General features: G+C 43.8%; 1 long non-coding RNA gene across 1 annotated transcript in view; it reads left to right on the plus strand.

Moving 5' to 3' along the window:
* Nucleotides 1-3,674, plus strand: part of LOC132026776 (uncharacterized) — a 24,265-nt gene extending 20,591 nt beyond the window's left edge. Inside the window, exon 4 of the long non-coding RNA XR_009406992.1 lies at nucleotides 2,331-3,674. This is a non-coding gene — a long non-coding RNA (uncharacterized LOC132026776). The remainder of the gene's footprint in view (nucleotides 1-2,330) is intronic.
* Nucleotides 3,675-26,904: the final 23,230 nt, after the last annotated feature.

Genomic DNA, 26,904 nt, shown 5'->3' on the forward strand with positions numbered 1-26,904 from the left:
TTGAGAGAGAGAGAGAGAGAGAGAAAGAGACAGAGAGAGATAGAGAGAGCACACTGGGGAGAGGCAGAGGGAGAGAGAATCCTAAGCAGGCTCCATGCTCAGCATGAAGCCCAATGCAGGGCTCAAGCTCACAACCCTGAGATCATGACCTGGGCTGAAATCGAGAATTGGATGCTTAACTACTGAGCCACCCAGACATCCTAAGCTGAAGTTTCTAAGGGTGAAATATGACAGAGGAAGCCTACTTTTGAATGGTTGAGATAAAGGGTGTTATATATGGGAACACAAACTGGTGCAGCCACTCTGGAAAACAGTATGGAGGGTCCTCAAAAAGTTGAAAATAGAGCTACCCTATGACCCAGCAATTTCACTGCTGGGTATTTACCCTAAAGATACAAAGGTAGTGATCCAATATTGCACTTCAATATTTATAGCAGCAATGTCCACAGTAGCCAAACTTAGAAAGAGCCCAGATGCCAATTGACAGATGAATGGATAATAAGGTATGGTAGCTATATACAATGGCATATTATACAGGCAGCAAATAGGGGAGTCTTGCCATTTGCAATAACATGGATAGAATTGGGGGTATGATGTTAAGGGAAATAAGTTAATCAGAGAAAGACAATTATCACGTGATCTCATGGATATGTAGAATTTAAGAAACAAAACAGAGGATCATAGAGGAAGAGAGGAAAATATGAAACAAGATGAAACCAGAGAGGGAGACAAACCATAAGAGATTATTATTCTTAGGAATCAAAGTGAGGGTTGCTGGAGGGGAGGGGTGTGAGGGGATGTGGTAACTGGGTGATGGACATTGGGGAGGACATATGATGTAATGAGCACTGGGTGTTATATAAGACTGCTGAATCACAGACCTGTATCCCTGAAACAAATAATATATCATATGTTAATTAAATGAATTTAAATTTTAAAAATCCTTTAAAAAAAGGTGGTATATGTATATATATATATATATGTATCAATATGATAGTGTGAAGTAAGACGGGTATGGAAAAATGCGTCCATTGGTGAATCTAGGTAAAGGGACATATGGATATTTTCTGTGTCACTTTTTCAACTTCCCTGTGAGTTTGAAACTTCAAGTAAAAAAAATAAGAAATTACAGTTAAGCCTTGCAGATAACTTTGGGTCCTCTCCAGTAGGAGCGATGCATTTGCAGGAAAGATTGCAAACTGAAGCAGGGGGTGGTCTATGGTCTTAGAGCAGAGCTAATAGAACTAGAAATGAAGGTCTTAGGCCAGGTCTTCCTAGCCTAAGCAGCAAGAGCCCGTAAACACAGAGCTATTCCTGCTGCTTAGCTTCTTGTTCGTGGACTTTCCCTCTTCTACACCACGACCCAGGCTTCTCATAAATCCACAGATCTAGCCAGCAATCACTAGTTAAGAGCATCCACATGGTTGGCCTTTGAAATCTAACTAAAGTGGTTTTTCTTCAGGATGCTCACAGTCAAAGCAAGTATTTCTGTAAATAAGGGCTCTTGAGACCATCTCCCGGGAAGTGCTATTCCCTGAAATAGGGTCGTCTCACTCCTGCATTGGCCTTATTACACACCACCAACTCCTCCTCATTAAAGCTAGTGGTTTCCTCTAGAGGAAAGAATGTTCTAGATATTTGTCATTCTATTTCTGGTCCCCTCTATTTTCAAGAATGTCACCATCCCTCCCCTCCTGTGACTAATACATGCTGTCTGTCCCCCAGAGCCAATCCACTTCCTCATTTTGAAAGTAGCTAGTGGTGAAGTCGCCAACAAGTGCTTCTCTGAGCATTTCTGGCCAAAGTTCTGGGAAGCTGAGTGATACTTTATGGGATTGCTGAATGGCCACTCTGTTAAGTGGTATTAGCGTTGTGGCTTGCTTATCTGTTGGTCTGTTCAAAAAATAATCACTCATTCACTTGTTCAGGCTGAGTAACAATCCATGATGGATGAATAACAACTTGTTGATTTCACTTCCTTTGACTCTCTTCTGCCTAGAGGTCTGACTGGTAGAGAAGCATTCCAGAAATGATCTGAGCAAACACAGCAGAGTCAGCAAAGTGGGTAGCTTCCTAAGATGTACTGCTACGCTGGGGCAGTGTTCACTCACGTGTTTGCACGCTCACACATTTACTTGCAATATCAATCTTATTTTTTAATTTTATAGTCATATCTCCTATATGGACTAGTAAATCACTAAGAACAAGGGATAAAGGAAGGACACTAAGTTTACTTAATACCAATTGCACACCAGGTTGTTTACCTGAGTTAGTTAATGTAACCCTTATAACATCCCTGTAAATAAAGTTTTATTTTTTTCATCTTACAGATGAGAAAAGTAAATTCAGAGAGTTAAAGGACTAACCCAAGATGGTTAGAAGAACCAGAAGGTGAAATCCATGCTCTGGATTTCAGTAACTTATGGTCAACACTAGTATTTGCTCAACAGGTGATAGCCAGCAGGTTTTAAATTGCTAATCTCCTGTCACCCCCAGACACACATCTGGGCCATCTTCTCCTCATGACCAATCAGCGTCTGCTCCTAGTGAAATAATCTTTGGTGAAATCTGTACGGAAGAACAAGGACATGCATTTTCTAGCCAGGCATTAATGAGACCCATACTACTGCTTATCTCTATTACTCTGAAAAATACACTTGAATCACTCCTTTATTGTATCCATCAATGAAATCACCAATTTCAGTAATTCTCAGTCCTCCTGAAGTCAACAGATACTAGGATGTCACCAATTTTTTAAGAGATGTTGTAGAAGTTACACATTCATTCTGAAAACAAGAAAAGCAAACACCCTTGTCCTAAAAACAACCCGCACGGAATTGAAAAGTGTGAGCTTCGCCATCAAATATCTGAACTCTTCTACTTCAAGTAACTCTGTTAATACTGCTTCCACTCCAGAAGTCACCTAAACTTTGTAAACTTTAGTTTTGCATGGCTAATAGAGATAAAAGTGTACTAGCTTCGTAAGTGTCTTGTGGTTATTAAAAAAAAGCCAGCACAGGGAATAGCTTACAGACTTAGAAACAACAAAGTGATGTCAAATAGGAGTGGTGATGAGGTGAAGAATATTAAGCAGGTGAATGGGAAAGAGAGTGAGGTAGAAGAGGACGCTTGGACAGGGCAAATGGGGAAGGCTGGTGTTGCAGAGGAGATGCTTAAGCTCAGGGCTGAATATCCTGCAGGAGGTGGACATGCCAGAGGAAGGCTGTGGTGCCCAGCTTCAGTGTGGAAGCCCCGAGCTCAAGTTCTCATTCTGCTACTTCTCACCTCCTTCATGGTAGACACATCCAGATCTCACCACATTCCTGCTCTGCAAAAAGAAATGATCATGAAGTAGGTGCCTGGGTGGCTCCATTGGTTGGACGACTGCCTTTAGCTCAGGTCATGTCCAGGGTCCTGGGATCGAGTCCCACATCGGGCTCCCTGCTCCTGTCCTCTCTCACTATCTCTGTCTCGCTCTCTCCAATAAATAAATTAAATCTTAAAAAAACAAAACAAAACATTACTTTCATTTATCCACTCACTTTCTCACATTTCTTTATTTCCTCATTCCATGTCAAGCTCGCTCCGGCAGCACATAGACTCATTCATTGCTCAGGGTTGTTGAAGTCCTGCTGTAAGCCAGAAACTAGATCGGCACTGGAAGAGCTCTTACATGTCTGCTTTACAGTTATCCCATGAATTATACTCCAAGAGCCTTAGGAAGCTTGCAGTACAACTGCCATTTAGCAGGTGAGGAAATTAGGAGTGAAGTTTACGACATGGCTGAAATGACCAAGTTTCCATGGGAGGCTGGCTTTCTTCCCCAAGAATCATGGGAAATAGGCCTTGCTAGGCACCAGGGAAAGGTATGAGGCCACCTATAAACCAGGTGACTGTAGTTTCTGAACCCGACATCAGCTGACATGACCGGATAGGAAAATAGGATAGTCAGCTGACATGACTGGACAGGAAAATAGGATAGTTAAGGTCAGACTGCCCCTAATGGGCATATGCTTGGCATATAGTTGCCTTAGAGAGAGGAGTCATGGTTTACCATGCGATTGGGTCCAGCTGACTGGCTGACGGCCAGTAATACTGGGAGGGAGGACAGGAAAAGCAGAAACCAAACAAACACGTTTGGGCAAAAACAGAGTCTGGGCCCATCCACCTGCAAATTCTTAAGTTCTCTTCCTTTTATTCATTAAAACCTGGGGACGACGGCTCTCCGTGTATTACTAACCCCCAGAGGCAACAACCATGGAATGAAAGCTGGTGTGGGGTTTTGTAGGAATGATCTGTAAGCAATGAAAATAAGTAAGTTTCTTTTTTTTTTCTTTTACAAATATTTTATTTATTTATTTGACAGTCAGAGATGACAAGCAGGCAGAGAGGCAGGCAGAGAGAGAGAGAGAGAGGGGAAAGCAGGCTCCCTGCTGAGCAGAGAACCTTGATGCAGGGCTCGATCCAAGGACCCTGGGACCATGATCTGAGCCGAAGGCAGAGGCTTTAACCCAGTGAGCCACCCAGGCGCCCCTAAAAATAAGTAAGTTTCTTGAAACACCTGGCAACTTCAGATCCCCCTGAGCCCATCAGAGGGGACAGAAGCCAATCCCAGAAGCCCCCTAATTGATGTGCCTCACTATGAGTCTTAGGGGACTTGGAAGCCTTGCTCTGTTCAAAAGGTAGGTGTGGAGGAGCCGAGTGGGGAGGGGAGAAGGGAGGAGGGAGACACCACCGTGGAACTGGCTACTCTAACTGCTTCCTTTTGTTGTGGTGGCTGTTGCACTTCTTGGGTTGTGGCAGGATGTGAAGTGGGAAGTGTTTTGTGGTCACAAAAGTGCAGCTGTGGGGATGCTGTGGGCCGGTGGACACTGGAGAGAGAATGACAGCACCCGACAGGAGGAGGGAGGGAAAGAGCCTGGCTGTGGGGGTTGGGAGGAGGTAAGAAGACTATTTCCCCTCCCACCAGGGCGGCTTCCTTGTTTGCAAGTCCGAGGGTTTCAAATTAACCTACAGGTTGGTGTCCTGCAGCCCTCACTGGGTGTAGTCTGTGGGCTTAGTGTCTGGTTGGGGATCTCTTGCTTCCAGGCAGGGTGGCCTTGGCTAAGTCCCGGGACCACTGGGCCTTAGGGTCCTTACCCATAAAATGAAGATCATACCATTTAGAGTAGAAAGTTGTAGAAAATAAGTGAAACGCCTGGTCCACGGAAACATGCACACATGTAAGCTACTCTTAGCGTTTTCTAGAAATGACTAGAAGACATGATGGTGCAAGAGGGCTCCAGAAGGGCAGCATCTGATGTGGCAAACCCAGTAAACACATATTGTCCCATTCTCTGCAGCTCACCTGCATTTTCCAGCCATTTCCCAGTTTACAGGCATCAGGTTCTCCACTGGGGGTCCACCAATGCCAGCCGATGACCTTCTGTGCCAGTCATGCCTCCATTTGTCCTTGCAAGTCCCCTTACCCCCTCCTTTCCTTCCTGGCTACAGAAGCCCTGGAAGGAAGATGCGGTGTCTGCCATCCGCCTGCTTTCTTCAAGTGAGCCTAAGTGGGAGAAGGAAGGCTGGAGGGAGGAAGGAAGGGATGAAGGAAGTGGGGCTTGGTTTCCCACGTACTTCTGCTGGCTGCAGCCTCTACTCTGCTTACCCTAATCACATCATGGCCAGCACCTTCTCTGGTCGTGCATTACCCCAGGACTCCTAGTCCTTCATTGTCATCACCTCCTCTGCCCCTAAATCAGTTGCACTTGAGCTATGCAAACAGAGAGGAGTGGGAAAGGGAGAGATAATGGCAAATGCACGAGCATTTGAACATCATGGTGCAATTTATAGTCATTCTGCATTCACGACATCATGCAGGGCCCAGGAAGTCTCCTGCTATGTTACCCCCATACAGGTGGGAGACTGTGATACAGTGAGGTGAGCAGATTGACCTCCAGTCCCAGAACTGGGGCTTGACCCTAGGGCTCTGACTCCAAAGCCGGACTTTTACCTTCTCTTCTACATCTGTCTCAGGAGAGAAGTGGTGAGTGTGTGGGGAGCGGAAGGAGAGAATTCTCTGATGAAATTTTCACCTTAATAAAGCTGGAATAAAAATGATCTATAAAATAGTAGAAGCTATGTATCAACTGTCCCTCCACTAACCCAGTCCAACCCAAGCATTGTCTAGTCTCAAGAGAATTTATGCCAGTCTCAAGGGAATTTAGAATCACACTTTTGGAAAGATTATATGCATCTCTCAGTGCTTTGGGCACTTAAGGAAATACCTAAAAACTTATCTTCTTAAGTGAATGAAGGTGTCTGGCTTTCATATTTGGCCCCACCCAGAGTGTGAGGAGTGCGGAAGTCCCGGGGGTCCTGAATGTGACAGTCCCTTCCTTTCTCCTGGGTGGAAGGATAGAATTGGCAAATGTTACCATGCTACTTAGAATCTGATGGAACAAATGTGAGCTCAGCCTCCCACATATTAGTTCATTTAAAAAGGTTTTTTGCACCTGTACTAAGAGAAGCAGATTCTGACCCAAATCCAAGCAAGAGCCTAGACCAATATTAACGTCGAGAGGGCTGTCATGGGGCGCCTGGGTGGCTCAGTGGGTTAAGGCCTCTGCCTTCGGCTCAGGTCATGATCCCAGGGTCCTGGGATGGAGCCCCCAGTCGGGCTCTCTGCTCAGCAGGGAGCCTGCTTCCTCCCTCTCTCTCTGCCTGCCTCTCTGCCTACCTGTGATCTCTCTCTGTCAAATAAATAAATAAAGTATTAAGAAAAAAAAAGGGCTGTCATGGGGGTGCCTGGGTGGCTCAGTCAATTGAATGTCTGATTCTTGGTTTCAGCCTAGGTCCTGATCTCAGGGTCATGAGACTGGGCTCTGTGTCAGGCTCTGTGCTTGGTGGGGAGTCTGCTTGAGATTCTCTCTCTCTGCTTTCATGCTCTCTCTCTCTAAAAATAAATAAAATCTTTGGGAAAAATGGCTATCTCGTTACCAATTAAATTAGGAATGTACTTGTAGATAATAGTGTATTAATCAGGGTAGTCTTCTGAGAGTATAAGCAAAAGAAAGCCCACACAGTAAAAACCAGCACCACCTGACTCCTGTTCAGAAGCCAGGACATCTAGATCCCCAGGACAGATACTTTGAGATCAGATCTTACTCATCTGGATTACTGTCTTAGCCCATTTCACTACTAATAAATACCATAGGCTAGGCGGTTTATAAACCACCGAAAGTTATTTCTCACACTTCTGGCAGCCAGGAAGTTCACGATCAAGACGCCAGCATATTCAGCGTCTGAAGAAAGCCCACTTCTTGGTTCCTAGATGGCTGTTTCCTAGCTGTGCCCTCACATAGCAGAAGGGACAAAGGAGATCTCTGGGTCTCTTTTCTAGGGCACTAACCCGATTCATGAAGGCTTCACCCTTATGACCTAACCATCTCCAAAGGTCCCAACCCCAGATCCCATCACAGAGGGAATGAGGTTTCCAGATATGAATTTGGGGATGGCGTGGGTAAAGAACACACACTCAGTTTATAACACTCTCCAAACCTATTCTTGAGATTATATATTTTTTAATTTTTTTTAAGATGACATTTAAATTATTTTCTGTTCCCTGAGGATCAACTCTTCGAAACTCCCCAGTTACCTGGGGCTAGACCTTTGCCCAGCTCAAATGGTATTTATGCCATGAAACCTTTCTAATTATCTTCTCCCTTTGCTGGAAAACAAAAAACAAGAAACCCTTTTCCTCTTCTCTGAAATTCAAAGTCACTTTGATTTGAATTCTCACAGCAACCTTGTGTGTGGGTTAGAGCCTGAAGCATTTCAGCCCGGATCCTATGGCTGGCTGTAATCGAAACCAAAATTACCTTCGGGTATCCTGACTCTGGACCAGGCTCTCCGCACCATACTTCTTTATCTGGAAGGACTATGGCTCCTGTAAGCACATTAGCAGATTAGTTTTATAACTGCTGTCACAGAACAAGACACCACGGATCCAGGGCCAGTCAGTGTTGGCAAGGGGCCGGGGGTCAGGAAAGAGCTAGACTGTGGAATGCTCAAGAGCAGGACAAGCCTGGTGACAGTGTTGAAGGTGGGGTTGGAGGAGGAGTCCGTCTGGGCCATCACCCATCCTCTACACTGTAGGTAAAGCACTCATTCTAAAATCTTTCCAGGAGACGCGTGCCTGTCTTTCCCAAGCTGGAGACCCTCTAGAGGGGTTCTTTCTTGCCCTCAGGATAAAGTTCAGCTCCTTGGCATGGTATTCAGGGCGCTCTTCAGTGTGGTCTGTGTTTTCCTCCACAACACGCCATGCAGCCATTGCCACCAACACACATACTCTTTGTTTCAGTTCAACACAACAATGGGCAAACCAATGACCCTGCTTTGCAGACATGCACTGGGGCTCTCAAAGGTAGACAAGCAAACAGGCAGGCCCAGTGCAGAGACATTGGTGCTCTTAGGGGAACTTCTGGGAGTTCTGGGAATTTAGAGGCCAGATTTAGGAGCTCAGGGAGGACTTCCCAAAGGGGGTGACATCTAAGTCTCTAGCTAGATGATAATACTAGATCAAGAGGGTAAGGCGAGTATTTCAAGCAAGCAGAATAGAACATGGAAATGCTGGAGACAAGGGCAGGGAGTTCAGGAACCGAAGCAAGAAGGGGTGTTTGGTGGGTTGGCTGGAGATGAATCTGGAGGTAGGCAGGGGCCAGATGATGGCCTCTGAAGGCTGGCCAAGGAGCCAGACCATGCCCTGAAGGCTACCGGAAACCAGTAAAGGGTTTTTAAGCTTAACCTGAGGTGAACAAGGAATTGAGGAGAAAGAGTAGGGGGAGGGAGAGAAAGAGAATTTGAGAAAAGAGATCTCTAGCTTTTGCTATCTTTGCTCCATCAATAAATGATCATTAAAAGGACCACACAAAGCTCTTTGCCAAACCTATGAGGGAATACCCAGAAAAACAAACAAACAAACCAGAAAATCCTTCCCCTTAAGAATCTCACAGGGGCACCTGGATGGCTCAGTCAGTTGGATGTCTGCTTTCAGCTCAGGTCATGATCCCAGGGTCCTGGGATTGAGTTCTGAGTCGGTCTCCCTGCTTGGTGGCGGTGGTTGGTGGTGGTGGGGGGGGGCTGCGTCTCCCTCACGCCCTGCTTGTGCTCTCACTCTGTCAAGTAAATACATCTTTTAAAAAAAAAAAAAAAAAAGAATCTCACGGTCTAGAAAGAGAGATAAGATAAAAATGAAAACAAACAAGCCAAAAAAACCGCAGCACCAGGCAGAATCCTGAAACTGATAATAAAGATACAAGGAAATGGTAGCAGAATTCAAGAATGAGAATAATTCAGTTCCGTTATTCAAGACCTTGTGAGGGAGATGCTCTTTGAGGCTGTGTTGAGGGACAGGAAGGATTTCAGTCGGCAGTGATGGAGAGTGCGAGGAGCCCAAGCAAGGTCCAGGCTGACTGAGGGGCAGGAGTGGGAAGGGGAACAGAGGAGCAGGGAGTAGCCTCCTTGGATGAGGTCCTTCCAGGACGGAAAATAGAATGCGGGGGCATGAGCTTGGTGGGCTGAAGCCAGAGTACGAAGGGCCCCAAATGCCAGGCCAAGGAATTTGAATTTAACTTAGCAAGTAATGGGGAGCACTGAAAGTTCTTAAGCTCAAAAGAATCGTGTTAAGAACTTGAAGATTAATTGGCAGGGGAATCCATACACCAGTCAGCTGGAGCCCGTATGTATTCCCAGTGCTCTGAAAACTCTATAGTAATTCTCCAACTGTGCATTTTCTCCTAAATGAGAACCTTAAGGTGTTATAATATGCTGGAGTACTTGAATGGCCACGCCGTGTAACAGAATTCTACCACCCAAGCTCAGTGGCCATGCCTTCACAGGAAGTATTGCCTGAGCACCTACTATGTGCCAGGCATTGTTCCAAGCACTGGGCATAGAGTGCTTGACAAAACAAAGGTCTCCCTCTGTGAAACTGAACACTAATGGGATATTTGTCAGTATTAAGAAATTACTGGGATTGGGCGCCTGGCTGGCTCAGTTGGTTAAGCGACTGACTTTGGCTCAGGTCATGAGTTCTGCATCAGGCTCCCAGCTCCACAGGGAGTCTGCTTGTCCCTCTGACCTTCTCCCCTCGCATGCTCTCTCTCACTCTCTCAAATGCATAAATAAAATCTTAAAAAAAAAAAAAAGAAATTACCTTTTTTTTAACACATAATAATGATATGTGGTTATGTATTAAAAGGAGTTCTTATCTTTGAGGCATACTGAACTATTTAGGCATGAACTTCCCTGGCATCTCGGATTAGCTGCAGAAGTGTCCGGTGGGGGTGGGGAAACACGGATGAGGAGAGAGAGGGAGCAAGATTGTCCAGGAGTTGACGCCATGATCGCTGGCTGAAGGGCACAGAGATTTGTTAGGCTCTTCCTGTTACTTCTGTGCATGCCTCGTATGTTTCCGAAAAAGAAAGAAACGATGAACACCTGCCCTGCTGGAGGGTACGTTCTAGTGTGTGAACTTGTAGTGATGACAGCACTGACATCAAGTGAAGGCAGCATGACATCAGGGCCGCAGAAAAGAGCAGAAGAGTGTGGGAGGGGGCAGGCTGAACAAAGCTGAGTGAGGGAACTGGGACTCGGGGGTGGGGGGCACCTAGCGATCCTGGATTCCAAAGAATCAGCTGGATACACGGAGTGCCTTGAAAGTGGCAGTCTCCTGAGCCTCCTGTCTCTATACCTCTTATCTAGCCGCTGTTCATTAGCAAGCACATAAAGCATTATAACTTTTATTTTTGAATTATGGGGTACACTATTAAAAATCATCCAGTGACAGTTTCAGAAGTGATGATTCTTAAATAAACAATGTGACAGTAACTCACAAACGGGCTTGTCACACTTAAAAGAATTCAGTTAAGGTGCGCCTGGGTCACTCAGTCAGTTAAGTGTCCGACTCCTGGTTTCAGCTCAGGTCAGGATCTCAGGATGGTGGCATCAAGACCCGTGTTGGGCTCTGTGCTGAGCATGACGCCCGCTTGGGATTTTCTCTCTCTCTCTCTCCTTCTGTCCTCCCAACCTCATCACTAAAAGGGGGGGGGGGAGAAAGGGGGGGAAGAATTTAGCTGATAGCTAGTGAAACACAAATTTACACAAATTTACCTTTATAAAAAAATTTTTAATTCACCTTTCTAATACTAGTTTCAGTAAAACAATATGCTATATTAAAATCAATGTGTTTTTTTTTTAAAGATTTTATTTATTTATCAGAGAGAGAGAGGGGAGAGAGCGAGCACAGGCAGACAGAATGGCAGGCAGAGGCAGAGGGAGAAGCAGGCTCCCCGCCGAGCAAGGAGCCTGATGTGGGACTCGATCCCAGGACGGTGGGATCAAGGCCTGAGACGAAGGCAGCTGCTTAACCAACTGAGCCACCCAGGCGTCCCTAAAATCAATGTGTTTTAATTTTGTTAGCTTTCTGTGTCTATATAATTTAATGTAAAATGTTTCAGTTATCCTATATAAGAACAACAGGTAGAAAATATTCATAAATCATTTTATGTTGGCATATATTTAAATAATAGCATAATAAAAAATGAATTACATCAACACTGAAGGACCCTAGGAATTTTCCCCCCTCTGATATAAAGTCAGCATCGTTTTCAGGGATATAGAGAGATTGATTATAATGGTACAAAAATCCAGGTGAGAGCATTGAATAGAATGTTGGCAGTGCAGCTGAAAATGAAAAATGAGATTCAGGAGATATTTTGAAGGTAAATCTACATGTGGTAGAGGATCAGAAATGACTTGGATACAGGGAGTGAATGAAAAAAATGTTTGAATCTCAAGGACAAAGAAAATGCCGTTCACAAGAAATTGGATCCTCGAGAAGCGAAACTTGATAGGGGGCAGGAGGAGAGGGGTTCATGAAATTAATTTTGGACATGTTGCGTTTGAAAAGCCAGCATGGTAGCGAGCAGGAAAGATGAATCAGAACTTGAAAGACATTGATTTCTCTCCAGAACCAGAAGACACACCGCCCACGCTCACTACGTCTAGGACCTGGGGTCTGTGCACTCCTCACACCACAGGTCAGGCTGAGTATGGACCCCACAGGCAAAGCCCAGAGCGAGGCCAGTTCCCAGTCAGCCCAAAGCCCTAAACAGGAAGGCTATGGGGCCCTCAGGAGCCTGTGGCCAGGACCATGTAGGGTTGGGGCAAAGGGTCCAGGGCTCCTACTTACCCAACTCCAAGCCAGAGGGTGTTGGCTGGCATGACGTTCTGCCCCAGGTTTTGTGAGCTGTGACTTGAAGGCAATGGTATCTACCCTCCTGTTTTGGGTAAACAACCAAAAAAAAAAGTTTCCGGTTTGAACATTGAAGGCCATCTGTTTCTCATTCTATTTTCCCTCTTCTCTGGCTTTCTTTCATTCTCCCCTCTCTCTCCCCCACCCTAAGAACTCACAGCTCAGCTGGGAGCATAGTGACCTTATTTGACTATCTTTGCTTTAATGAGAATGTTGGGTTTGTCTTTGGGATTAAAAGGAGAGCATTCCTTGTTCCCACTCAAAATAGGTGTCTTACATTGTTTACTTAAAAATCATTTTCCCCCCATGAAAATGAAGTTTCTCTTTTCAGTCTAAGTAATAAGCACATCTAACTAAAGTAAAATAATTATAAAACCGTGATGGACGAAGCCGAATGCAATTTTGTTGAAGGCAATGCACGAACTCCTTAATGTCTTGTTAGCACACTCAGCTAAATGTGACCAAAGGATGAGAGTTGACTTTTAAATCAGGATAAAATTGAAATCTTGAGCTGGTTAAATTGGCGGCAACCCCATGGCCAGGATGTGGCTTCTCTCCTGGGATTCTGGAGTGGGCAGGCTGTTTTCAGCGGGTTCTATTTTCCTATAGTCTGGTGTTACAGGTCCCTCTTGTGTTGGTTGTTAACATTGTCTTGTTTCTGTCTCCAGAAGTATGAGAACACAATGATTGTGCATGGGCAACCAATGTCCTCCCGTCCCCATCCCCATGACCGTCCCCGTCAGTACCAACTAGGATAGTTCAAAACCACATGCTTTGCAACCAGACAGATCTGAATTTGAATTCTTTCACTGTCTCCTGGGTGAGTTACTGCCACTTCCGTGTGTCATTTTCTGCATTAACTAGAGGTGCTGATCTGATGACAGTCACGTCATTGTTTTCAGGAGAAAAAAGGAGAAAGCAGGTAAAGTGTCTGACATTCAGGCTTGAAAATATAACTCCTTTTCTCATTCATTTCTTCTTTCTCTAGAGAAGACAGCGTTCTTGCAAAGAAAGAGTTAAGATGTAATGGGGGGGAAAAAGATGTAATCGAGACAAAGTGGATGTAAGAGGACCTTACCCAAAGATCAAGTCATCTTCAAGCTCCTTATGTAATAGCAAAGCTATCACACTTTTAAAAAAATGAAAAATCAGTCCGTGATATTGTTTACATTCATTGTTATGCTCAGAAGGGGACCCTTTGCTCACTTCCTGTTTTCCCATCTTCCTGCCCCACCCCCCTTCACTGTCACTATTCTCGAAGGCAGAAGGACCTACTATTTCTTCCAGCTGTGGACATCTGACAAGTGCCTGTTTTTTTCTGTCCAATGGTTTGTTCTTAGCAAGGCTTCAGGTCAGAATACAAACACCTTTTCTTGAAATTCGTTAGGAGTGTGGTGTGTAAAAGGTATTACCGTGTAACTACTGCTCATACATTATGCTTCTGCTCCAATAAAGGACTTCTCTGTCTTCTGAATTCATGTAGCGTTCATGCAAAAAACTCAGCCCTTAGCGTAGACCATCTTGTTGTTTTCATACTGTTTTTTCTAATGTATGCATCTCCAGGATCCTTGGGGCTGTCTCCACTCTGAAATTTTACCGACGAGCATGGGCTTAACCTCAAACTCAGCTCTAATAAATATTTATTGAATTAAGCTGAATTGTGTATCTTGTCTGTCTAAGGATACTGCAAATATTTCAGAGACCGGGACTTTATTCTCTACCTCCTCTTACTCACTTTACTCTCCTCTTACCCCACCGTGATAATCAAAAAATGATCAATAACATTTGATGATATCTATGATCAGCAGTAGAACAAAGAGGAACCCCAACCCTGCAAGGAGCCTTCAAAAACGTCCAGTCCAGTCCTGACTTCCGTGACGGTACTCCTGCCAAAGGCCATCCCCTTTTTGTCAGGATGACTCTGGAAATGTCAGAAAAAAAAAATTCTCCTTATTGAGCTACAGTTTTTCTTCCTTTAGTCTTCCTCCTGGATCTAAAATCTACCCATTGGAGGAAAGCAAAACACTTTCAAGCCCACCTTCCACATGCCTGCCCACTGCATATTCAAAGATTGCTTTTGAATCTTTTTTCATGATGAAAACTTCTGTCTGTTACATGACTAAATTTCTGTTATCCAGTTCTCTCTCTTTTTTTAAGAGGGGGGGAGTGAGTAGAGGTGGGAGGAGGAGTGGAGAGAAAGAACCTTAAGCAGACTCCTTGCTGATCTCAGAGCTCAACATGGGGCTCGATCCCATGACCCTGAGATCATGACCTGAAGCGAAATCAGGAGTCAGACACTCAACTGAACCAACCAGGTGCCCCTCTCTCATTCATTTTTCTCTTGATTCTTCACTAAGACTAGTTGTAATTATCATTATCTTTAATTGAGAATTTACTCTGTGCCAGGCATTGTGATGAATTGCTTTCAAATGATGTCTCCTGTGATTCTCCGAAATTACATGAGGTAGCTGTTCTTACTACAGGTGAGCACACTGAGGTTTAGCAGGGATAAGTAACTTGCTTAAAGAGTAGACAGCAAAGCTGGGTTTGGAATCCAGAAATGTCTGGTTCCCAGGTCCACACCCATAGGTACTATAATACCCTATCTCCCCAAGGTAAATCGGATCATTCTATTCAGCTCTGAGTTCATTCTTATCTGGACTGGATTCTTTTTGCTTATTTTCCCCAAATCCCATTTCTTCTCTCACTGATACTGTTAAAGAAATCTACCTGCCTTCTAATGTGGATTAATTTTTTCCCCTCTGGATGTTCTTCTTGCTCTTTCTAGCTTAAGGACATTTCCTTTTTTGTTCTTTAGCTTAAAAAAAATCCTGTTTTTAGGATTGCATGGTGACACGTTCTAATTTAAGTCATGTTGGGACACATGAGCTGTTATAGTCATCAACACATGGTAGACCAAGCAGAAACATTTCTACATGCTAACTACCATGTTTTCATGTCCACACAGCATTGGTTGGGCTGATGTTCTAGTCACCCTGGCAACATGGTCAAAGAAAGAGAAGAAGTCAGAAGGTGTCCGAAGGCAAGGGGGAATCCACTGGGACGCTACTCATGAGTTCCTGGCAGAAGCACAAATTTAAAGTCATGGCGGCCAAATGCTGGGGGTGAAGGGGGGGTGGTGGGGAACTACGTTGTGGTGCAAGAGGCAAAACCCAAGCCAAACCAAAACAATTCCAAAGTCATATGATGCCAAGTGTAATTACCCAATGGTGAGGTGAGAAAGAGACTTAAGTTCTGAATTTAGGAAGATTGGGGATGTAATATACAGTGGGGTCAGGGTGAGAGTTTCAGGGAAGAGACTATGGACAAAGAAAGGGACTCATTTCTGGGGCAGCGGGGACTCAGAGTCAGATGAGATCATCTAAAGGCATTGGGCAAGTCCAACTAGAAACAGGAGAACCAATGCTATTTTGTTTTTCTTTTTTTGACCTGCTTTTAGTTGTAGACTTTTTTTTCCTCTTCCAGAGCTATTCTGAAATGCCTACTCAAATAATTAAAGTTTTCAACCAACTGATTCATTTGACAGGAAGAACATTTCCATGTGCCAATGTGTATAGACTGAACTCCGTGACCTCTCCACTGGGAAGTACGGTGGTTCTAAAGTTCATCACTGGGTCACCACCTCTGAAACACTGGGAGGTAGTAAGCTTTCCTTTTTCTTGCCTTTTTATATACTGACATCTTTGGCCCACAGCTAGTATTCTAGATGACACATATGTGCCGAATGTTCAGATTTAATGGCGAATTTGAGAGGAGGTATAGGAAAAGCCCCAGGGGGCAAGATGGTGAAGGAGAGTGACAGAATGATTTTCTAATTCATGAAATTATCAAATAAGTATCATAAAATATACACAACGTGAAATATACCTGACATAAAAATTCAGGAAACTTTTAACCATTTCGAAGTTTGGTGACATTAAGTAGTCCCATTTTACAACCACCACCTTGGTTTGTACAATGTTCTGGTACACTGGATGCATTTTGTCTTTCCAAAGACAAAATAGGATGTTTTTGTCTTTCCAAATGGAACCTCTGTACCCATTAACAGTAAACAGTAACTCCCCACTCTTCCCAACCCAGTTGCCAGTGACCACCATCCTGCTTCCTGTCTCTCTGAATTTGACATTCTCTATAACTCACGTGAATGGATCCTACCTATTTGTCTCTTTGTCACTGATTTATTTCACTTAGCATAACGTCCTCAAGGTTCAACCATATTACAGCCCGTGTCAGGATTTCCTTCCTTTTAAAGGCTGACTAGCGAAGTGGTGCCTGGGTGGCTCGGGCGGTTAAGCATCTGCCTTCAACTCAGCTCATGGCTCAGGTCACAATCCACAGTCCTGGGGTCGAGCCCCGCAGGGGTGGAGGGGCAGTGGGGGAGGGAGATGGACAAGAACCTGTGCTGATGCGGGGCTCATCTCACCAGCCTGAGATCATGGCCTGAGCCCAAGTCAAGAGTCAGGTGCTTAACCGACTGAGCCACTCAGGCGCCCCAGAACCACACCTTTGGAGGCTTTTTTGAGGTTCGACCTGGGCCCTGCATCCCTACGGGCTGGCTCCCATGGCTGGAGGAGCGTGCCTCTCCCTCCCCGAGCACGCTGCCCCCAGTCTGTCGGAGGCATAAACCAAAAAGAACAGTCTGTTTGCCAAGGGAATGCGTCTGTGCAGAAGCATAGCGCTCACCACAACGGCTGCACTGGGAGGAAAATCAGAGCATCTGCCAAGCCACGCAGCCTGCTCACAGCTTCCCCTGCTCTCTCTTCCACTGCCGAGCACAGCCCTGTGGTTATTCCAATCACAGCTACACGATTATCCCGGAAAAGAAGAGCACGGGCCTGGAACAGCCATCTGATCTGAGAGCTAATTTGTACTTGAGCAGAAGATGAAAAGTACTGGTGTGATTGACCTCAGAGAGTTGAAAGCCACAGGCTGAAATTTTAATGATGTTTACATTTTCAAAGAGATTTTATCCGGGACTTTTAACAGAGGAAATCTGTCCTATGTATAAGCCCCGGTAAATTAATGTTCAATGCTAGGGAAACCTAGTGAAGCTTCTAGCAAATATTTATCGCATAGCTATTATATTCAAAGGGCTCTGCTAGATGACATAGGGGAGTTAGACCTACTTTATGGGGGCCCAATTTTTCTTTTTAGTCTCTACTGAGCTTAAAAAACCAATACTAGAGGCGCTTGGGTGACTCAGTGAGTTAAAGTCTCTGCCTTCGGCTCAGGTCATGATCTCAGGGTCCTGGGATTGAGCCCCTGCATCAGGCTCTTCACTCAGCAGGAAGCCTGCTTCCCTCTCTCTCTCTGCCTGCCTCTCTGCCTACGTGTGATCTCTCTCTGCCAAATGGATAAATAAAATCTTAAAAAAACAAAAACCAAAGAAAACAAAAAAACAATACTAGTGTTTCATGTGGTTCTTAATGGATCCTGGTACCGTGATCTGTTGTTGTGCTCAGGTTTATAACCAGCGGATGTGTATGGGACTTAATTTTTTTAATGAATTTATTTATGTATTTACTTATTTTTTTAAAAAGATTTTATTAATTTACTTAACTTGTCAGAGAGAGAGAGAGAGAGCGCGCGCACAAGCAGGCAGAGTGGCAGACAGAGGCGGAGAGAGAAGCAGGCTCTCTGCCGAGCAAGGAGACCGATGCAGGACTCAATCCCAGGACCCTGGGGTCATGCACTGAGCTGAAGGCAGCGGCTTAACCGTCGGAGCCACTCAGGCGTCCATGTATTTATTTACTTATTTATAGTCATTCATCAACTGTATTTTGGTCCCCAGCCACAATTTTTTTTTCATTGGGCAAGAATATTTAACATGAGATTTACCCTCTTAAAAATTTTTTTTTAAGATTTATTTATTTTAAGAGAGAGTGAGAAAGAGCACAAGTGGGAGCAGCAGAGGGAGAAGAATCTCAAGCAGACTCCATGCTGAGCTCGGAGCCTGGTGCAGGGCTTGACCTCGTGACACCAAGATCACGACCTGAGCCAAAACCAAGAGTTGGACGCCTAACCAACTGTGCCACCGGGCGCCCCTACCCTCTTAAATTTTGAAGTGTACCATAGAGATTATTAACTCTTGGTACAACATTGTACAGCAATCTCTAGACCTTATTCTAGAGCAGCTGCCCCTTTCCCACTCCCCTCCATCCTTGGCAACCACCGTGCTACTCCCTGCATCTTTGAGTTTGGCGATTTTAGCCACCTCATGTAAGTGGAATCATGCAGTGTTTGTCCTTCTGTGTCTGGTCTATTTCCCTTACACGATGTTCTCCAGAGTCATCCATGTTGTTGCATATGGCAGGATTTTATCTATGTGTCTATGCATCTATTTTAAAGCTTTTATTATGATTCCAGTGTAATATTAGTTTTAGGTGTACAGTACAGAGATTCAACACTCCCATACATCACCCACTGTTCATGAGGACAAGTGCCCTCCTTCATCCCCATCACCCAGTTCCTCCTCCCCCACTGCCCTCCCCTCTGGTAACCATCAGATTGTTCTCTATAGTTAAGAGTCTGTTTCTTGGTTTGTCTCTCTCTCTTTAATTTTTTCCCCTTTGCTTGTTTCTTTTGTTTCTTAAATTCCACATATACGTGAAATCATATAGTACTGGTCTTTCTCTGACTTATTTCATTTAGTATTATGCTGTCTAGCTCTATCCATGCCAATGCAAACGGCAAGATTTCATTCTTTTTTATGGCTGAATAATATTCCATTATATATATGCACAGATATAGTTTGTTTTTTAAATTTTTAAAATTTAAGTTCAACTAGTTAACCTTAACATATACTATATTGTTAGTTTCAGAAGTAGAATTTAGTGATTTATCAGTTGCATAGAACACCCAGTGCCTATTACATCAAGTGCCCTCCTTAATGCCCATCACCCAGTTACCCCATCTCTCCACCCCCCCCGGCAACCCTAAGTTTATTTCCTATGATTAAAGTCTCTTATAGTTTGTCTCTCTCTCTCTCATTTTGTCTTGCTTTATTTTTCCCCTCCCTTCCCTTGTGGTCTTCTGGTTTGTTTCTTAAATTCCACATATGAGTGAGCTCATGTAATAATTATCTTTCTCTGATTGGCTTATTTCAGTTACCATAATACCCTCTAGTTCCATCCATGCCACTGCAAATGGCAAGATTTCATTTTTGTTGACTGAGTAGTATTCATATGCATGCGCGCGCACACACACACACACACATCATATCTTCTTTGTCCATTCATCTGTCTGTGGACACTTGGGCTGCTTCCATATCTTGGAATAATGCTGCTATAATATAGGGGTGCATGCACCTTTTTGAATTAGTGTTCTTGTATTCTTTGGGTAAATAGTAATGCAATTATTGGATTGTAGGGTAATTCTATTTTTAACTTTTTGAGGCAGGAGTTCTAAAAGCCGTTGTCCTAAGATCCATTAAGGAAGCCCCACTTCATTCCAGAAGAGGAGATTCCCCTTCCTTAGTCCAGTGTCCTCTCTGTCATTCCAGGCTTTAGCCAGATGGGCAGCAAGCTTGAGTCTGCGCCGTGATGTCTGTTCTAGGGGACGATGAACTTGGGCACGATGGTTGGCAGTGAATGTTGGTGCTCAGTTCATCTTCAGTCTTTCTACCAGTGAGCAGTGCTACACTCCATGCCTTCGCTTCTTGACCTGTTAAATAAGAGCACCCCTCCAAGACAAACTTCAGATTGTTCCTGGAGACAGCACTGTATAAATCCATACATATGAAAAAATATTCCCTCCGGTAAGCAAGGCTCTGTATCTGTTCTCTTTTTTTTTAATTTTTTTAAATTACTTTTCAGTGTACTAGAATTCATTGTTTATGCACCATACCCAGTGCTCCATGTAATACGTGCCCTCCACAATACCCACCACCAGGCTGGCCCAGCTTCCCACCCCCCACCCCTTCCAAACCCTCAGATTGTTTTTCAGAGTCCATAGTCTCTCATGGTTCATCTCCCCTTCCAATTTCCCTCAACTCCCTTCTCCTCTCCATCTCCCCATGTCCTTCATGTTATTTCTTATGCTCCACAAATAAGTGAAACCATATGATAATTGACTCTCTCTGCTTCACTTATTATACTCAGCATAATCTCTTCCAGTCCCGTCCATGTTGCTACAAAAGTTGGATATCCGTCCCTTCTGATGGAGGCATAATACTTCATAGTGTATATGGACCACATCTTCCTTATATCCTTATCTGTGTCTGTTCTTAAATGACTGTCCTTGTTTGATACTAAACTACGTTATGTCCTCGTTATGATACTAAAAACATTTGGAATTTCACCTGCTTCAACATAGAGGCCTGCAACATCACAGAATGAAGACACTAGCTTTTAATGGTTCTCTGTCTCTATTTCTCAGGGAACAACCCTTAACAAGCCCCCTGGCTTCAGTCTCACTTTGATGGAGGTGTGTGGCATGGGGATGCTGCCAATTCCTCTCTCTGTTTCAGAAAGTGGTAGAAATGGGGGAGGGGGCAGGTTCTCCTCAAACAACTTTTTACTAGGGGTTCCCTTTGGAAAGTGTTTTGAGAGAAGCTAGGACTTAGAAAAAACCAGAGCAGCCTCCAGCTTCCTGCAGCAAATAAGAATAAATGGCCTAGAATTTGGACATGGAGGGACATGGCTGGAGAGGTGGTGGGTTAATCCTAGGGGATTGTCTGCGTGAGGGGCTGAGGGAGCTCCTGAGAAAGGACTTTCTTGAGGAGAATGGTAGCAGTCTGGCAGAGAGAGATCAACACCATGTTCCCCAGGGCAAAGAGGAGAGCATGCCACTCAAACTGTCCTCACCCTGCCTGTGGATTCTATATTCAGGAAGAGAGAGGAAGGGGAGGACAGGGTTGTAGATGAAGTAACACAGAAATAACAGTTTTATAAAAACTCAGAAAATACCTACAGCCTAAGTATCTCAGGAGGCCTTGCAAAGACAGGAACCAGGTGAGCAAAGAAGGTTTCTTCTCTTATCATGACATTGCTGCATCTTTTGTTTTTTTAAAGATTATTTATCAGATTATTATTAAATAAAAAATAAATTATTATTAAATAAAGATTATTTATCAGAGAGAGAGAGAATGAGCACAAGCTGGGGGAGGTGCAGAGAGAGAAGCAAACTCCTCACTGAGCAAGGAACCTGAGATCAAGACCCTGGGATCATGACCCGAGCCAAAGGCAGGCACTTAACTGACTGAGCCACCCAGGTGTCCCCATCGCTGCATCTTCTTTCACAATCCTCTGCCAAACGCCAAGCCAGTGGTCTTTCCATGACCCTATGCAGCCTCTTAAACCATCCTTAGACCTCAGATCCTTTTTCTGTTTTTTTGTCAGTGAGACACATGTGGAAGGGAAAGGCTTTTCTCCCTCATGCCTGTCTCTCTCTTATATACTCTGGGAGGCCCTTCCCCTCGCATCGCCACCATTATTCTTGTGGTCATCCTCAGGTCCCTGGAGACCTACTATAGGAGCAGCATAACTGACCAGAGTTTCAGCTGCTGCGTATGGAAATCCCATCACCATATCCATGGCTGCTCCTGCCAATGGTTGAGTGGCAGGGGTACTAAGGCAGATGTGTTCCCCAATGACCTAGGATTCTTATATCTGCTGACTGTGGCTCAAGAACTCCCAGATGGTCTTCTGGAAACATCCATTAAACTATGTGGCAATTTAGGATGCTTCTTCCCGATGGGTTTTCCTTCTCTCCTTCCTGAATCATGGTCTGACAGTGTTCCCCGCCTCTTGCAGCTACATCCTTATATCCTTCACAAGTGTTAGACTAACAGTTCTGTTCTACCTGACTCGAGATCATTAGCTTAGGTCAGCTATGATTTTGAGAGAGTAGACGGAGATCTCCACTGTTTTTCTCTCTGGACCCCAGGCCTCTGATGAGAAACAGTTTCTTGGGGGAGAGGGCAAATTCTCTACAATAGAGATTTTCACCTTGTAGGTGCATTGGGAGTGTATGTTAAGACCATAATTTAATTTCTCCCAAAATGTTGACTTTCTCCATTCTCACCAGGAAGACAGGCCCTCCATACTCCTTACCTGAAGAGAGGTCGGTATCCTCTCATCCTGCTCTTTGGGAAAATCTTAATTCTTTATGTTAGGTGTCTCTCAAGGAGAGAGGCAATATTTTGGAGAGGGGGACAGGACAGAGATTTCTCAAGCTTAAGGAGAAGAAGCTGGTCCACAAGTCCTGCTAGAATGGGGACTTGATATTTGGAGTATTTTGGGGACATAAGGAGCGGTAAGGAACTCAGAGTTGAGTGGGGATGGTTTGGGGGCTCTAAGAAGCACTAGGGTTCCAAGAATGATCCAATTCCCATGCCTCTTATATGGCATTTAAGTAACAGAACCAGAAGACCTCAAGGTACCATGTGGATCAGGACAATAAGGAGATTAGCAGCCATTGTTAAAAAATGAATACAAAGATTCTTTCTAGATCCCGGTCAGCCTTGGGGATTCTTGGACACCTTTAGGGAGACGATGGAGCCTTAATAATGCCTGAGATGGAATTTCCCACCAGCCTGGAAAGACAGGAGGTCAGGGTCATATTTAATTAGACATTTTTCTCATACAATTTTGAGATGTCATTAATATACCATAAAATTCATGCTTTTAAAATCTATGATTCGGTGGTTTTTAGTATATTGATGTAGTTGTGCAACCATCAACACTAATTCCAGAATGTTTTTATCATTCTAAAAGGAAAAAAAGCTCTGTACACATCTTACTCACTTCCCTCCAGCATCTGGCAATCACTAACCTATTTTGTTTCTATTTCCATCTTGCCTCTTCTAGACAGTTCGTATAAAGGGACCATGCAATATGTCGCCTCTGTGTCTGGCTTCTTCCACTTGCATAATGTGTTCAAGGTTCATCAGTGCCATGCCATGTGCCAGTACTTCATTCCTTTTTTATGGCTGAGTGGTAGTCCTTTGGGTTGCTATACCATGTCTTATTTGTCCATTCATCAGGTGATGGACATTTGCATGGTTTCCACATTTTGGGTTTTATAATGATGGTGTGATGAGCATCAACACATGTTTCTGGGTGGACATATTTTTCAGTTCTTTTGAGTGTATAACTAGAAATAAAATTGCTTGCCCATAAGGTAACTCTAAGCTTTTTTTTTTTTTTTTTAAGATTTTATTTATCTGTTCGACAGAGAGGCATCATAAGTAGGCAAAGAGGCAAGCAGAAAGAGGGAGGCAGGCTTCCTGTTGTGCAGAGAACCCAATGTGGGGCTCGATCTCAGGACCCCAAGATCATGACCCTAGCCGAAGGCAGAGGTCCAGCCCACTGAGCCACCCAGTCACCCCAACTCTAAGATTTTTGAGGAACCTCAAAACTGTGTTTCAAAGAGGCTGTATCCTTTAAATTCTGACCAGGAATGGAGAACCATCCCAATTTCTCCATACCCTTGCCAGCACTTAATACCATTAGTCTTTTATTCGATGATAGCCTTCCATGTGGGTATGAAGTTGTATCTTGCATTTCTCTCATGACCATGAGAAGGTTGTGAACTTTTTAGCCAATTATGTAGCTTTGAAGAAATAGCTATTCAAAATTTTGGCCAGTTTGAGGGGTGCCTGGGTGGCACAGTTGGTTGAGCATCTGACTTTTGGTTTCAGCATGGGTCTGATCTCAGGGTTGTGGTATGTGCTGAAGCTGCCTGGGTTTCTCTCTCTCCCTCTCCTTCTGTCCCTCCTCTCTGCTCTCTAAACCAATCTTTAAAACAAACAAATTAACAGGGGCGCCTGGGTGGCTCAGTGGGTTAAAGCCTCTGTCTTCGGCTCAGGTCATGATCTCAGGGTCCTGGGATCGAGCCCTACATGGGGCTCTCTGATCAGCAGGGAGCATGCTCCCCCCCCCGCCCCCCGGCCTACTTGTGATCTCTCTCTCTGTCAAATAAATAAATAAAATCTTTAAAAAATAATTAAAAAACAAACATAAACAAGCAAACAAGAGTTTGGCCATTTTGAAAATTAAATTATTTGTCTTTTTATTATTGAGTTGTAAGATTTCTTTATATATTCTGCATATCAGTCTTTAATTTGATTTTGATAAAGTAAGGAAATCTAGAATTTTTTGTACACTTGAGTATGTGGACCACAGGTTATACCTATTACACTATCTATTCCCTTATAGCATCCTTTGTGTGATGTCTTTTAGAACTGTTTTTTCCATACTGGTTCTTCTACTTAGGCTATAAGTTCCAGGAAGGCAGAGCCCATGTTTTGCTCTTAATCATTCATTTTCTAGCCCCTTGAATATAGTAGATACTCAATGCTTACCGAAATGAATGGAAAGAAAGACTAATGAGTAATTGAATGGATGAATGAACGATGAATGGATGAATGAATGAATGTGCCTGATCAGGCTCTCGGTATTGGGAACATGAACTTCAGGGGAAGGGCTTGTACATTTCCCCTCCCTTTGGTCGAGGTCCTCCATGTAATGGTGGGTAATGGCCTTTCTGCAGCGCACCATTCTCCAATCCCCGCTCCCCCGCCCCGCTGCACACATGTACAAGGCTCCCTTGGGGAAGGGCCACTGGTCTGCATTCTGAAGTCAGCTGATGCCTGTGACCTAGGCAACGTAGCAGACAACTGACTTGTATTTCTATCAATTCCCTTATCTTTTGAATACATTTTAACTTCACCTTCTCCCGAGGAGCCTTAAAACCAGACTGTAGGAAGTCCCACTCCCTGTTCTCTCTTTCTCATAAATAATAAAAGTGTATCATGAAAAGACATGGGTGAGTCTTCCCTCACTTATTCCTGGCCCACAGCTTTTAGAGTTAGCCACTGTTACCATTTCCTTTTCTGCCCTTTCAGAAACACCTTTTTATGAATATACCAGAGCACATTCATGTACCACCAGCTTTTTTGACATCAATAGTTTCATAGACTTTTTCTGTATTTTTTCCCTTAATATTGCATCTTCAAAATCTTTCCAAGGCTGTACTATAGCACCACCTTATTCTTTCAAAGACTTATTGCTATATCATGGTATTCATAACTATTTCCAGACTTTTATTCTACTAAAAATGCTGCAATTATTATTCTTCTACATACATATCTGGGCACATATTTATCTGACGGACAAGCCCTAGTATTAAAATGGCTGGATCAGGGATATGTATCTTTTAACTTTTGATACATATGCTAATTTCTTTCCAAAGAAGCTGTATCAAATTGCAGTCTCACCAACAGAATAAAGAAGTGCTCATACATTTGCGAATAGATATGATCCAATTTTTTAAATCTTTGCCAATCTGAGAAATAAAAAAATGAAATCTAATAGCTTTAATTGCATTTATTCTATTTGGAAAGTTAATAAGAATAAAAACAGAGAGTAGTTAAGTAAGCACTTTCCGAATACTTTGTATACATTTAAAAATCTTTTTAAATACTTAAAAGCATTTTTATTTATTTTGTAAATTGTGTTCTTGTCCTCTGTCCATTTTTCTATTAAGGAAATTTGACTCTGTATGTGATGTGTAATTTGTTTTTCAACTTTGTGGCACTCTTAAAATGCAGATTTTGCATTTATTTATTTATTACTTTAAATTTTATTACTTTAAAAAAGGTAAGGACTGCTCTTTTCTTGTTCTGCATGTACAAGTAAAGAGCAGAATGGACTGAAAAATCAACAAATTTTCCAGGATCTGTAAGAGAGATGAGGACTCAGGGCAAACCATAGCCCCCAACAAGGTAGAGAGTCAGATGAATATAGGGGAATATAGGGAGTCATAGTTTCCCCAAGCAAAGACTCACAAGTAGAAACCACCTTAGAAACCAGTTCTGGGGTAAGAAAACCTGAGCTGTAATTGACAAATTGTCAGAGGTTCCATGTGGATGAGTCTGAGAATGAAAACTTCATGGAGACCCACTTGTAGGGGGACCCTACAATATTGTGAGATTTACTTCCAAGAGCTTGACCAGGTTCCCACGGTACATACTGAAGAAAAACCCTTAAGTGTTCCGGCAGGGAGAGGTGAAAAGGAACTATTTTGAAATAATCCAGAACATTATATTCTTTCTTAAAAATGCCCACCCTCAGGGGAAACTAGTTAACAGGAACCTGACCGGCTGGGGTATTTTCAGGGACTAACTGACTTGGGGGAGAGAGATACCCAACTCTAGCCCACTCCAGCCATCCTCTCCCCACTAAGCGGGAGGAGGAAGACCTTAGACACTTGGGAAGCTCACAGTCCTGGGGCAGAGATTCACTTAAAGACTGGACTTAAGGGACGCCTGGGTGGCTCAGTTGGTTAAGCGGCTGCCTTCGGCTCAGGTCATGATCCCAGCATCCTGGGATCGAGTCCCACATCGGGCTCCTTGCTCCGCAGGGAGCCTGCTTCTCCCTCTGACTCTTCCTTCCACTCTGCCTGTGCTCGCTCTCATTCACTCTCTCTCTGACAAATAAATAAATAAAATCTTTAAAAAAAAAAAAAAAAAAGACTGGACTTAATCATGGACTAGAGAACACTTCCCCTTCCCACATCTCATCACATTACTAAAGGCCTTTTTACAGCAGTTCCTTTTCCCCATATCCTGCCCAACTATCAGG

The sequence above is a fragment of the Mustela nigripes genome, chromosome 1 (genome assembly GCF_022355385.1).
Source record: "Mustela nigripes isolate SB6536 chromosome 1, MUSNIG.SB6536, whole genome shotgun sequence".
Taxonomy (NCBI): Eukaryota; Metazoa; Chordata; class Mammalia; order Carnivora; family Mustelidae; genus Mustela; species Mustela nigripes.